This window comes from Daucus carota, chromosome 3, assembly GCF_001625215.2.
Source record: "Daucus carota subsp. sativus chromosome 3, DH1 v3.0, whole genome shotgun sequence".
NCBI lineage: Eukaryota > Viridiplantae > Streptophyta > Magnoliopsida > Apiales > Apiaceae > Daucus > Daucus carota.
Window position 1 is genome coordinate 37296473 of NC_030383.2, and position 13582 is coordinate 37310054.

At 38.7% G+C, this 13582-nt stretch overlaps 1 non-coding gene across 1 annotated transcript; it reads left to right on the forward strand.

The window, feature by feature from the left end:
* The first annotated feature begins 5714 nt into the window (after nt 1-5714).
* Nucleotides 5715-5821, forward strand: LOC135151775 (small nucleolar RNA R71). The gene has a single exon (XR_010290694.1). It is a non-coding gene; the product is annotated as a small nucleolar RNA R71 (small nucleolar RNA).
* The last annotated feature ends 7761 nt before the right edge of the window (nt 5822-13582 follow it).

Genomic DNA, 13582 nt, shown 5'->3' on the forward strand with positions numbered 1-13582 from the left:
TCATACACCAACCGCTCAAGATCAACCGGATCATCATCAAACCGGCGTTTGGCACGCCCGATCCTCTCCACAACCCAATCTTCTTCATTACGGCGCTTGGCACGCCCCCCAATAACTCTACAGATCGCCTCCGCACTATAATCAACACGGATTCCCCGCACCACCGTGAATCCATCGCGATTCTCCTTGGCATTAGCATAAAACTCTCGAATAATAGCCAAGGGAACCGCCTCTGGAGCCTCGCAAAAGGACTCCCAACCCCGTTCTTGAATCATGTTCAAGAGCTCACCATCTTCCGCCGTGGGTAAGAATCCTCTCTCCTTAACTATCGACTTATTCATAAGCCGTTGAAATTCGGTTCGTGCACCATCGGAAGTGAACTCAACCTCACCCATCGAGGAAGAATCGCTAGATGTAGGGGCTTGGGTGCTTGGTCCTTGTGATCTTCGGGCTCTTTTGGGTGCCATTGGTAGAGATTTAGAGTTGCAAGAGATTTGTGTGTAGTGGGTTTGAGAGAATTGGAGGTAGTTGTGTGTATGGATGTGTATATATAATTAGGGTTTAGAGAATTATAATGGGATTTGGAGATGGGTTTTGTGTTTATATAAGGATTGGAGCGCTGAGTTAGGGTTTTATGGGATGTATTTCGGGCTAGGCATGCAAAATTAGGATTGTGGGCTTTTAAAAACGAAAAGAAAATATTTTTGGGAGAAAAATCGCCAGTCCCGGCAGTCAGTAGCGCGGCCGCGCTAAGTGTAGCGCGGGCGTGCTGTGCACTTTAGCGCGGGCGCGCTGGACACTAGCGCGGGCGCGCTAGTGTCTGACACCGGAGGCTGATTTTCTCGATTTTTGTGTTTTTTGAGGTTTACAATGGTACAGAATGGTTCCAATACGTGGGTTGCCTCCCACGAAGCGCTTGTTTAACGTCGTTAGCTCGACGTGAAGTCCAGAATTATTCTGATTCCGACTGAAGAATCGTGGTTTGTACCTCACGATTCACATTTCCGCCAAAGTAAGGCTTCAACCTTTGACCATTAACCTTAAATGATTCATCCGGTGAGTTTGCATAGATTTCTACCGCACCGTGGGGAAATACCGTCTTGACTGTAAATGGCCCTGACCAGCGTGACTTGAGTTTCCCTGGAAACAGCTTCAACCGAGAGTTATACAATAGAACCAATTGACCTACTACAAAAGATTTTTGTATCAACCGCTGATCATGCAATCTTTTCACCTTCTCTTTGTAGAGTTTGTTATTTTCATAAGCACGGAGACGGAACTCCTCTAACTCATTGAGTTGCATCATTCGTTTCTCTCCAGCTAATTGTAAGTCGAAATTCAACTTCTTTAATGCCCAATAAGCTTTAGGTTCCAACTCAACTGGTAAGTGACAAGCCTTCCCAAACACTAACTGAAATGGAGAAGTACCCAACGGTGTTTTATAAGCTGTTCGATAAGCCCAAGCAGCCTCATCTAATCGTAAGGACCAGTCTTTCCTAGAAGGGTTAACCACCTTCTCTAATATGCGTTTGATCTCTCTGTTAGACACTTCAGCTTGACCATTCGTTTGAGGATGATAAGCAGTAGCAACCCGGTGATTGATATTATATCTCGACATCAAGGTTGTGAATTTCCGATTGCAAAAATGAGAGCCTTCATCACTGATAATGACTCTAGGGACTCCGAAACGGGTAAAGATTTGTTTTTGAAGAAATTGCAAGACCACCTTAGCATCATTTGTAGGTAAAGCTTTCACCTCCACCCATTTAGACACATAATCAACTGCTAATAGAATATACTGGTTGTTGCAAGACGAAATGAACGGTCCCATAAAGTCAATACCCCAAACATCAAATATTTCGACTTCCAAAAGCATTTTAAGAGGCATTTCATTCCTCCTAGAAATATTACCTGTACGCTGACAACGATCGCAACCCAACACGAACTGATGAGCATCTTTAAACAGAGTTGGCCAGTAAAAACCTGCTTGAAGTACCCTCTTTGCTGTCTTCTCTCCGCTATAATGGCCTCCATAACCAGTGGAATGGCACTCGCGCAAAACTCCCTCAACTTCATTATTAGGGATACACCGTCTGAGAATTTGATCGACTCCTTGTTTAAACAAAAAGGGTTCATCCCAAATATACCATTTTACATCGTGAAGGAATTTCTTGCGTTGAGCATAAGAGAATTCTGGAGGAATGACCTTACTCACCAGATAATTTACAATGTCAGCAAACCATGGCTCTTCTGCCTCAACTCCAAACAACTGTTCGTCTGGGAAGAATTCATTGATTAGAGTGTTGTCGGTAGTTTGTTTGCTGTGATCTTCTAGTCTGGATAAATGATCCGCTACCTGATTTTCTGTGCCCTTCCGATCTTTAATTTCCACATCAAATTCTTGGAGTAATAAAACCCAGCGAATTAGTCTTGGTTTAGAATCCTTCTTTGAGATGAGATACCGAATGGCTGCATGATCAGTATATACCACTACCTTTGTTCCAAGAAGATAAGACCTGAACTTCTCAAAGCTAAAGACAATAGCTAGAAGTTCTTTTTCAGTAGTAGTGTAGTTCAATTGTGCATCATTTAATGTTTTGCTGGCATAGTAGATAACATGAAACACATTACTTGTTCTCTGGCCCAGTACAGCTCCTACAGCATAATCACTGGCATCACACATTAATTCGAATGGTTTACTCCAATCAGGTGCAGTGATGATAGGTGCTGATGTCAACTTCTTTTTCAAGATTTCAAATGCTTCCAAGCACTCCTCATCAAATTTGAATGGAATGTCTTTCTCTAACAGATTGCAAAGAGGTTTAGAAATTTTTGAGAAATCCTTGATGAACCTCCGATAGAAACCTGCATGACCAAGGAAGCTTCGGATGCCTTTGACTGAAAGTGGTGGAGGAAGATTTTTAATTGTTTCCACCTTCGCTTTATCGACTTCTAGTCCTTTGGCAGATACCTTATGCCCCAATATGATTCCTTCTTGCACCATGAAATGACATTTTTCCCAATTGAGAATCAGATTAGTTTCCACACAGCGCTTAAGAACCATTCTAAGATTCGTGAGGCATTCGTCATAAGATGTTCCAAATACAGAAAAGTCGTCCATGAATACCTCCACATTGATGCCGATCATCTCTGAGAATATTGCCATCATGCACCTTTGAAAAGTGGCTGGTGCACCACATAAGCCAAAAGGTACTCTTCGGAATGCGAAAGTACCATAAGGGCATGTAAAGGTTGTCTTTTCTTGATCCTCCGGAGAAATAGCAATCTGATTATAGCCAGAATACCCATCTAACAGACAATAGAACTCATGGCCAGCCAACCTGTCAAGCATCTGATCAATAAAAGGCAGAGGGAAGTGATCTTTTCTTGTAGCTTTATTTAGCTTTCTGTAGTCCATGCAAATCCTCCAACCAGTGACAGTTCTAGTTGAGATGAGTTCCCCTTTTTCGTTGGCTACTACTGTCATGCCTCCTTTCTTAGGCACACATTGTACTGGGCTCACCCATGAGCTATCTGAAATTGGATATATGATACCTGCATCGAGCCATTTAAGAATCTCTTTCTTTACAACCTCCTTCATGATAGGATTTAACCTTCTTTGTTGTTCCACTGAAGGTTTGCTTCCTTCTTCAATGAGAATTTTGTGTTGACAAAATGATGGACTGATTCCCTTGATATCAGCTATAGTCCACCCAATTGCTGTTTTGAATTCCCTTAGCACCCTCAAAAGTTTTTCCTCTTCCTCACCTGACAAGTTAGCTGCAATAATAACAGGAAGAGTAGAACGTTCACCAAGAAAAGCATACCTCAAGTGATCCGGTAGCGGTTTAAGTTCAAGTTTAGGTGCTTCGATCACTGATGGTTGTAGTGGTTTGTGATCTTCCTTTAATTCTTCCAAGCCAAGAGATTCGACAGGTGGTTCAAAATTCCTTCGCCAAGGTGATGAGTTAAGATGATGGATTTCTTCCAATTCTTCTTCACTGTCCAATTCCTCATCATTGGTAAGGATTGCTTCCAATACATCATCCTGTAAAATCCGCTGGCTATTGGTTTCTGCCGTAGAATCAAGTACATCCATACTGAAACAAGATTCCTCATCAGTTGGTAATTTCATTGCATTGAATACGTTGAACGTAACCGTCTGGTCTTGTATTCTCATTGTAAGTTCCCCTTTTTGTACATCGATCAAAGTTTGCCCGGTGGCTAAAAAGGGTCTACCCAAGATTATAGGAATTCTCTTGTCTTCTTCAAAATCAAGAATCACGAAGTCGGCTGGAAATATTAATTTATCAACCTTGACTAGCACATCTTCAATTATACCTCTCGGATATGTGATCGAACGATCAGCTAGTTGTAAAGACATGTTTGTCGGCTTCAGCTCTGGCAGGCCAAGTTGTGTGAAGATAGATAGAGGCATCAGATTGATGCTAGCTCCCAAGTCGCACAGACACTTATCGAAAGAGAACTTCCCAATAGTGCAAGGGATAGTAAAGCTTCCCGGGTCTTTCAGCTTAGGTGGTAATTTCTGTTGAAGCACAGCACTACATTCCTCCATTAAAGCCACTGTCTCTAACTCCTCGAGCTTTAGCTTTTTTGAAAGAATACCCTTCATAAACTTGGCATGGCTAGGCATTTGCTCGAGTGCTTCAGCAAACGGGATGTTGATGTGAAGCTTTTTGAACACTTCAAGGAATTTACCAAATTGCTTATCCAGCTGCTGTTTTTTTAACCTCCTAGGAAATGGAGGTGGTGGATATAATGGTTTTGACACCAGAGCAGCTGCAGGGATAGCCTTATCTTTTTCAACAGTAGGGTTGATTCCAATTGTGTTTGAAGGAAGTTCTGCTGGAATTTCTTGCGGTTCATCACCCTGATCTTGTACTAATGTTGAGGTAGGCCCTGTTGTAGTTTTTCCAGATCTCAGCGTAATGGATTGGACTTGCTCTTTAGGGTCCCTCTTACCTGGTACCTCTGTATCACTAGGGAGATTCCCCTGTGGTCTGCTCAGTAAAGCATTAGCTAACTGACCGACTTGTGTCTCCAAAGCTTTTAAAGTTACTGCCTGACTCTTGTACATGAGCCTTAGTTCTTCCATGTCAGACCTTTCGTTAGCTGATTGCCCATGATTCTGAAATCCCGGAGGGTGATATGGCTGTTTAGGTGCATACTGTTGTGAAGTCCCAGCCTGACTGTACTGTTTAGGTCCCTGTTGAAATCCTTGTTGAGGTTGATTATACCCCTGATTATTACTCCAGCTGAAATTAGGATGATTTCGGTTGTTCAGATGATAAGTAGCTGGAGCAGGCTGTTGACCTCTCTGAAAGTTGCTCACAAATTGTGCTGATTCACTAGAAATGGCACACTGATCAGTAGCATGAGTACCAGCACATAATTCGAAAATAGAGATTGGCTGTTGAATTCCTTGGTGAGCCAGAGAATCGACTTTCATCGTGAGAGCTTTAAGTTGAGCTGCTATAGCTGTAGACGTGTCAAGATCAAGAATTCCGGCTACCTTCCCTTGAGTAAGTCTTTGAGTAGGGTTCTGATATTCATTAGCAGCCATCATTTCAATAAGATCATAAGCTTCTTCATAACTCTTAGCCCATAGCGCACCTCCAGAAGCAGCATCAAGCATAGGTCTGGATTGAGGTCCAAGACCATTATAGAAACTATTTATTTGCATCCAATCCGGCATGCCATGATGGGGACACTTCCTTAGCATCTCCTTATATCGCTCCCAGGCTTCACAGAATGTTTCTCCTGATTGTTGAGAGAATTGAGATAGAGCATTTCGTAGTGCAGCAGTCTTTGCCATGGGGAAGAATTTAGTGAGAAATTTCTGAGCTAGATCTTCCCATGTAGTAATCGAACCAGATGGTAAAGAATGTAACCATCCCTTAGCCTTATCTCTCAGTGAAAATGGGAAAAGCCTTAGCTTCACAGCTTCATCAGAGACGTCATTAAATTTGAAAGTGTCACAGATCTCTATAAAATTTCGTATATGCATATTGGGATCTTCAGTAGGAGAACCCCCATACTGTACCGAGTTCTGGACCATTTGAATAGTTCCTGGTTTGATTTCAAAGGCTTTGGCTGCGATTGCAGGCCTGACAATGCTTGATTGGATATCATCGATCTTTGGCATAGAGAAATCCTTCAATGCCTTACTGTCTGGTTGTGCTTCAGGTTCTGTCATTGTTTCAGAATCAGAAGAAGAAGTAGAAGATGAATCAATTGCTTTCTTACGGGTCTGAGAACGTGTTTGCATAAACGCGACCCAAGTACCTGAAATAAAGAAAAGAAGAAAAGTGAGAAGAGAATAGAATCCTAGTCAGTGAATTTTAATGCACACTGATGACAAGTACATAAACTAATTAATTAACACCGAGTCCCCGGCAGCGGCGCCAAAAACTTGTTCGCAAAAATCTACACGCAAGCGCACGTGATCATAAGTAATATATTTGTTCGTTCCCACAGAGACTGGTGAATTAAGAATACGCACCTATGCAACAATGTATGATCAATTATCACTGCCAAGACAATTAACAAGGATTGGTTTCTTTTATACTAATAGCTAAAATTACTAATCAAATTCAGAATAGGGAAAACACATGGGATTCTAATTTCATTATCGAATTCATCTAGAATTGAATTTACTGATTAACATGCGACTGTTGATCCTAATCAGACAACACGAAAGTAATACATGCCAACTCTCGTTGCACACATACCATACTAATCAAAATCCACAATTAAGATAGAAATCTCATGGACACCAACAAAGCTCAGACCCTATATCTCTATAGCGGTAGTGTAAGCAGAGAGGTTTAATAACAAGTCGTCTATCGTGATTACACAGGGTGATAAAAATAGTTCAAGTCTACCACAAATTATGTTTCATTCACATAATCCTATGTTTACATGGCATAGTTCTAAATTCAATCATCCACTCTCGCTTCAGAGAGAATTAACAAACAACTTAGAAGTTAGCTACGCTCGTAAGAAGAATAAGCACGGCTCATGCAAAGAAATCAACGTACGTCACACAATCAAGTAATTAACATTCGTTACTAGACTACATCGATAAATTCATTAGAATCCCATGAAGGCGGTTAGTTCATAATCGAACTAATCGACATCATGGGTTCTAGTGAAAACATAATAAATAAAAGACAAGAATTAAATGGAATAAAAAATGCTTGAATTAATAATAAAGATCACACGTTACAGAATTGATGTTCACGATCTCGCTCGAAACTGTCACTTCCTCGCGAAGAACGATCCAATACAAACTGATAATGTGCTTCGATCAAAATTAAACTATGATAATGTTCTCTACTAAAACTACTTGGAGGCTAGGGTTTTACACACGAGAAATTAAAATACATTGACCAAGTCAACCGGGCCTCGACCGCTGCGAAAATCCATCAGAAAGCTTCAAAAATCGGCCCAGGGAACTTCTGCTGGGCGCGGCCGCGCTAAACTAGCGCAGGCGCGCTAGTGGCAGCAGTAAGTAGCGCGGGCGCGCTAGAAGTTAGCGCGGGCGCGCTACTGTCTGTCATGGCAGCCCTGTTTCTTCGTTTTCAGCTCGTTCTCGCGTGCATGTCCTTCCTCGCTCCTAGTACCACTTCCGTAGGTGATCACGGTTGCATTTAGCATATGCAACAAGCCCTTTAAACCCCTAGATAGCTCTAGTGGACGAGTGTGTTCTCGTGAGGGTTTGTAGAAGATGTACCCACAAAATCCCAAGTCGTGATGAATCCACAATTCTCTATTCTTGCAAATAATGCACCAAAAACAACCTAAAATGATAGAAAATCACTTCATCACCTCAACTCGTGACCTGCACAGAAAAACACTAAAAACACATCAAAAGACACTAAACACTTAAGTACAACCAACCAATTTAAGTGGAAATGAAGGCCTATAAGTGTGTATAAATACCACTTATCAAGCTATAAGTTGGTTTCAACTTCAAACGAGTCCGGAATGAAGCTACAAGTTGTTTCCAACTCATTTAGCAAAAAAAATGGTTGTTTCCAACTTCAATCTAGTCAATAATGAAGCTACAAGTTGTTTCCGGGCTCAAACGAGTCAAGAATGAAACTACAAGTTGATTTTAATTTCAAACAACCGAAAATGAAGCTACAAGTTGTTTCCCAATTCAATCTAGTCAATAATGAATCTACAAGTTGTTTCCAGGCTCAAACGAGTCAAGAATGAAACTACAAGTTGATTCCAATTTCAAACAACCGAAAATGAAGCTACAAGTTGGTTTCAACTTCAAACGAGTCCGGAATTAAGCTACAAGTTGTTTCCAACTCATTTAGCAAAAAAAAGTTGTTTCAAACTTCAATCTAGTCAATAATGAAGCTACAAGTTGTTTACAGGCTCAAACGAGTCAAGAATGAAACTACAAGTTGATTCCAATTTCAAACAACCGAAAATGAAGCTATAAGTTGGATTCAACTTCAAACGAGTCCGGAATGAAGCTACAAGTTGTTTCCAACTCATTTAGCAAAAAAAATGGTTGTTTCCAACTTCAATCTAGTCAATAATGAAGCTACAAGTTGTTTCCGGGCTCAAACGAGTCAAGAATGAAACTACAAGTTGATTTTAATTTCAAACAACCGAAAATGAAGCTACAAGTTGTTTCCCACTTCAATCTAGTCAATAATGAATCTACAAGTTCTTTCCAGGCTCAAACGAGTCAAGATTGAAACTACAAGTTGATTCTAATTTCAAACCATCGAAAATGAAGCTACAAGTTGGTTTCAACTTCAAACAAGTCTGAAATGAAGTTACAAGTTGTTTCCAACTAATTTAGCAAAAAAAAAAGTTATTTCCAACTTCAATCTAGTCAATAATAAAGCTACAAGTTGTTTCCGGTCTCAAACGAGTCAAGAATGAAAGTACAAGTTGATTCCAATTTCAAACAACCGAAAATGAAGCTACAAGTTGTTTTCAACTTCAAACGAGTCCGGAATGAAGCTAAAATTATTTCCAATTTCAATCTAGTCAATAATGAAGCTACAAGTTGTTTCCAGGCTCAAACGAGTCAAGAATGAAACTACAAGTTGATTCCAATTTCAAACAACCGAAAATGAAGCTACAAGTTGTTTTCAACTTCAAACGAGTCCGGAATGAAGCTAAAAATTGTTTCCAACTTCAATCTAGTCAATAATGAAGCTACAAGTTGTTTCCAGGCTCAAACGAGTCAAGAATGCAACTACAAGTTAATTGCAATTTCAAACAACCGAAAATGAAGCTACAAGTTGTTTTCAACTTCAAACGAGTCCGGAATGAAGCTAAAAATTGTTTCCAACTTCAATCTAGTCAATAGTGAAGCTACAAGTTGTTTCCAGGCTCAAACGAGTCCAGAATGAAACTACAAGTTGATTCCAATATCAAACAACCGAAAATGAAGCTATAAGTTGTTTTCAACTTCACATGAGTCCAGAATGAAGCTACAAGTTGTTTTCAACTTCAAACGAGTCCGGAATGAAGCTAAAAATTATTTCCAACTTCAATCTAGTCAATAATGAAGCTACAAGTTGTTTCTGGGCTCAAATGAGCCAAGAATGAAACTACAAGTTGATTCCAATTTCAAACAACCGAAAATGAAGCTACAAGTTGTTTTCAACTTCAAACGAGTATGGAATGAAGCTACAAGTTGTTTCCAACTTCAATATAGTCAATAATGAAGCTACAAGTTGTTTCCGGGCTCAAACGAGTCAAGAATGAAACTACAAGTTGATTCCAATTTCAAACAACCGAAAATGAAGCTACAAGTTGGTATTAACTTCAAACGAGTCTGGAATGAAGCTACTAGTTGTTTCCAACTCATTTAGCAAAATAAATGGTTGTTTCCAACTTCAATCTAGTCAATAATGAAGCTACAAGTTTCCGGGCTCAAACGAGTCAAGAATGAAACTACAAGTTGATTCCAATTTCAAACAATCGAAAATGAAGCTACAAGTTGTTTCCCACTTCAATCTAGTCAATAATGAATTTACAAGTTGTTTCCGGGCTCAAACGAGTCAAGATTGAAACTACAAGTTGATTCTAATTTCAAACCACCGAAAATGAAGCTACAAGTTGGTTTCAACTTCAAACAAGTCCGAAATGAAGTTATAAGTTGTTTCCAACTAATTTTGCAAAAAAAAAAGTTATTTCAAACTTCAATCTAGTCAATAATAAAGCTGCAAGTTGTTTCCGGGCTCAAACGAGTCAAGAATGAAACTACAAGTTGATTCCAATTTCAAACAACCGAAAATGAAGCTACAAGTTGGTTTCAACTTCAAACGAGTCCGGGATGAAGCTACAAGTTGTTTCCAACTCATTTAGCAAAAAAAAAGTTGTTTCAAACTTCAATCTAGTCAATAATGAAGCTACAAGTTGTTTACAGGCTCAAACGAGTCAAGAATGAAACTACAAGTTGATTCCAATTTCAAACAACCGAAAATGAAGCTATAAGTTGGTTTCAAATTCAAACGAGTCCGGAATGAAGCTACAAGTTGTTTCCAACTCATTTAGCAAAAAAAATGGTTGTTTCCAACTTCAATCTAGTCAATAATGAAGCTACAAGTTGTTTTCGGGCTCAAACGAGTCAAGAATGAAACTACAAGTTGATTCCAATTTCAAACAACCGAAAATGAAGCTACAAGTTGTTTCCCACTTCAATCTAGTCAATAATGAATCTACAAGTTGTTTCCGGGTTCAAACGAGTCAAGATTGAAACTACAAGTTGATTCTAATTTCAAACCATCGAAAATGAAGCTACAAGTTGGTTTCAACTTCAAACAAGTCCGAAATGAAGTTACAAGTTGTTTCCAACTAATTTAGCAAAAAAAAAGTTATTTCCCACTTCAATCTAGTCAATAATAAAGCTACAAGTTGTTTCCGGGCTCAAACGAGTCAAGAATGAAAGTACAAGTTGATTCAAATTTCAAACAACCGAAAATGAAGCTACAAGTTGTTTTCAACTTCAAACGAGTCCGGAATGAAGCTAAAAATTATTTCCAATTTCAATCTAGTCAATAACGAAGCTACAAGTTGTTTCCAGGCTCAAACGAGTCAAGAATGAAACTACAAGTTGATTCCAATTTCAAACAACCGAAAATGAAGATACAAGTTGTTTTCAACTTCAAACGAGTCCGGAATGAAGCTAAAAATTGTTTCCAACTTCAATCTACTCAATAGTGAAGCTACAAGTTGTTTCCAGGCTCAAATGAGTCAAGAATGAAACTACAAGTTGATTCCAATATCAAAAAACCGAAAATGCAGCTATAAGTTGGTTTCAACTTCAAACAAGTCCGAAATGAAGTTATAAGTTGTTTCCAATTAATTTTACAAAAAAAAAGTTATTTCCAACTTCAATCTAGTCAATAATAAAGCTGCAAGTTGTTTCCGGGCTCAAACGAGTCAAGAATGAAACTACAAGTTGATTCCAATTTCAAACAACCGAAAATGAAGCTACAAGTTGGTTTCAACTTCAAACGAGTCCGGGATGAAGCTACAAGTTGTTTCCAACTCATTTAGCAAAAAAAAAGTTGTTTCAAACTTCAATCTAGTCAATAATGAAGCTACAAGTTGTTTACAGGCTCAAATGAGTCAAGAATGAAACTACAAGTTGATTCCAATTTCAAACAACCGAAAATGAAGCTATAAGTTGGTTTCAAATTCAAACGAGTCCGGAATGAAGCTACAAGTTGTTTCCAACTCATTTAGCAAAAAAAATGGTTGTTTCCAACTTCAATCTAGTCAATAATGAAGCTACAAGTTGTTTTCGGGCTCAAACGAGTCAAGAATGAAACTACAAGTTGATTCCAATTTCAAACAACCGAAAATGAAGCTACAAGTTGTTTTCAACTTCAAACGAGTCCGGAATGAAGCTAAAAATTGTTTCCAACTTCAATCTAGTCAATAATGAAGCTACAAGTTGTTTCCAGGCTCAAACGAGTCAAGAATGCAACTACAAGTTAATTGCAATTTCAAACAACCGAAAATGAAGCTACAAGTTGTTTTCAACTTCAAACGAGTCCGGAATGAAGCTAAAAATTGTTTCCAACTTCAATCTAGTCAATAGTGAAGCTACAAGTTGTTTCCAGGCTCAAACGAGTCCAGAATGAAACTACAAGTTGATTCCAATATCAAACAACCGAAAATGAAGCTATAAGTTGTTTTCAACTTCACATGAGTCCAGAATGAAGCTACAAGTTGTTTTCAACTTCAAACGAGTCTGGAATGAAGCTAAAAATTATTTCCAACTTCAATCTAGTCAATAATGAAGCTACAAGTTGTTTCTGGGCTCAAATGAGCCAAGAATGAAACTACAAGTTGATTCCAATTTCAAACAACCGAAAATGAAGCTACAAGTTGTTTTCAACTTCAAACGAGTATGGAATGAAGCTACAAGTTGTTTCCAACTTCAATATAGTCAATAATGAAGCTACAAGTTGTTTCCGGGCTCAAACGAGTCAAGAATGAAACTACAAGTTGATTCCAATTTCAAACAACCGAAAATGAAGCTACAAGTTGGTATTAACTTCAAACGAGTCTGGAATGAAGCTACTAGTTGTTTCCAACTCATTTAGCAAAATAAATGGTTGTTTCCAACTTCAATCTAGTCAATAATGAAGCTACAAGTTTCCGGGCTCAAACGAGTCAAGAATGAAACTACAAGTTGATTCCAATTTCAAACAATCGAAAATGAAGCTACAAGTTGTTTCCCACTTCAATCTAGTCAATAATGAATTTACAAGTTGTTTCCGGGCTCAAACGAGTCAAGATTGAAACTACAAGTTGATTCTAATTTCAAACCACCGAAAATGAAGCTACAAGTTGGTTTCAACTTCAAACAAGTCCGAAATGAAGTTATAAGTTATTTCCAACTAATTTTGCAAAAAAAAAGTTATTTCCAACTTCAATCTAGTCAATAATAAAGCTGCAAGTTGTTTCCGGGCTCAAACGAGTCAAGAATGAAACTACAAGTTGATTCCAATTTCAAACAACCGAAAATGAAGCTACAAGTTGGTTTCAACTTCAAACGAGTCCGGGATGAAGCTACAAGTTGTTTCCAACTCATTTAGCAAAAAAAAAGTTGTTTCAAACTTCAATCTAGTCAATAATGAAGCTACAAGTTGTTTACAGGCTCAAACGAGTCAAGAATGAAACTACAAGTTGATTCCAATTTCAAACAACCGAAAATGAAGCTATAAGTTGGTTTCAAATTCAAACGAGTCCGGAATGAAGCTACAAGTTGTTTCCAACTCATTTAGCAAAAAAAATGGTTGTTTCCAACTTCAATCTAGTCAATAATGAAGCTACAAGTTGTTTTCGGGCTCAAACGAGTCAAGAATGAAACTACAAGTTGATTCCAATTTCAAACAACCGAAAATGAAGCTACAAGTTGTTTCCCACTTCAATCTAGTCAATAATGAATCTACAAGTTGTTTCCGGGTTCAAACGAGTCAAGATTGAAACTACAAGTTGATTCTAATTTCAAACCATCGAAAATGAAGCTACAAGTTGGTTTCAACTTCAAACAAGTCTGAAATGA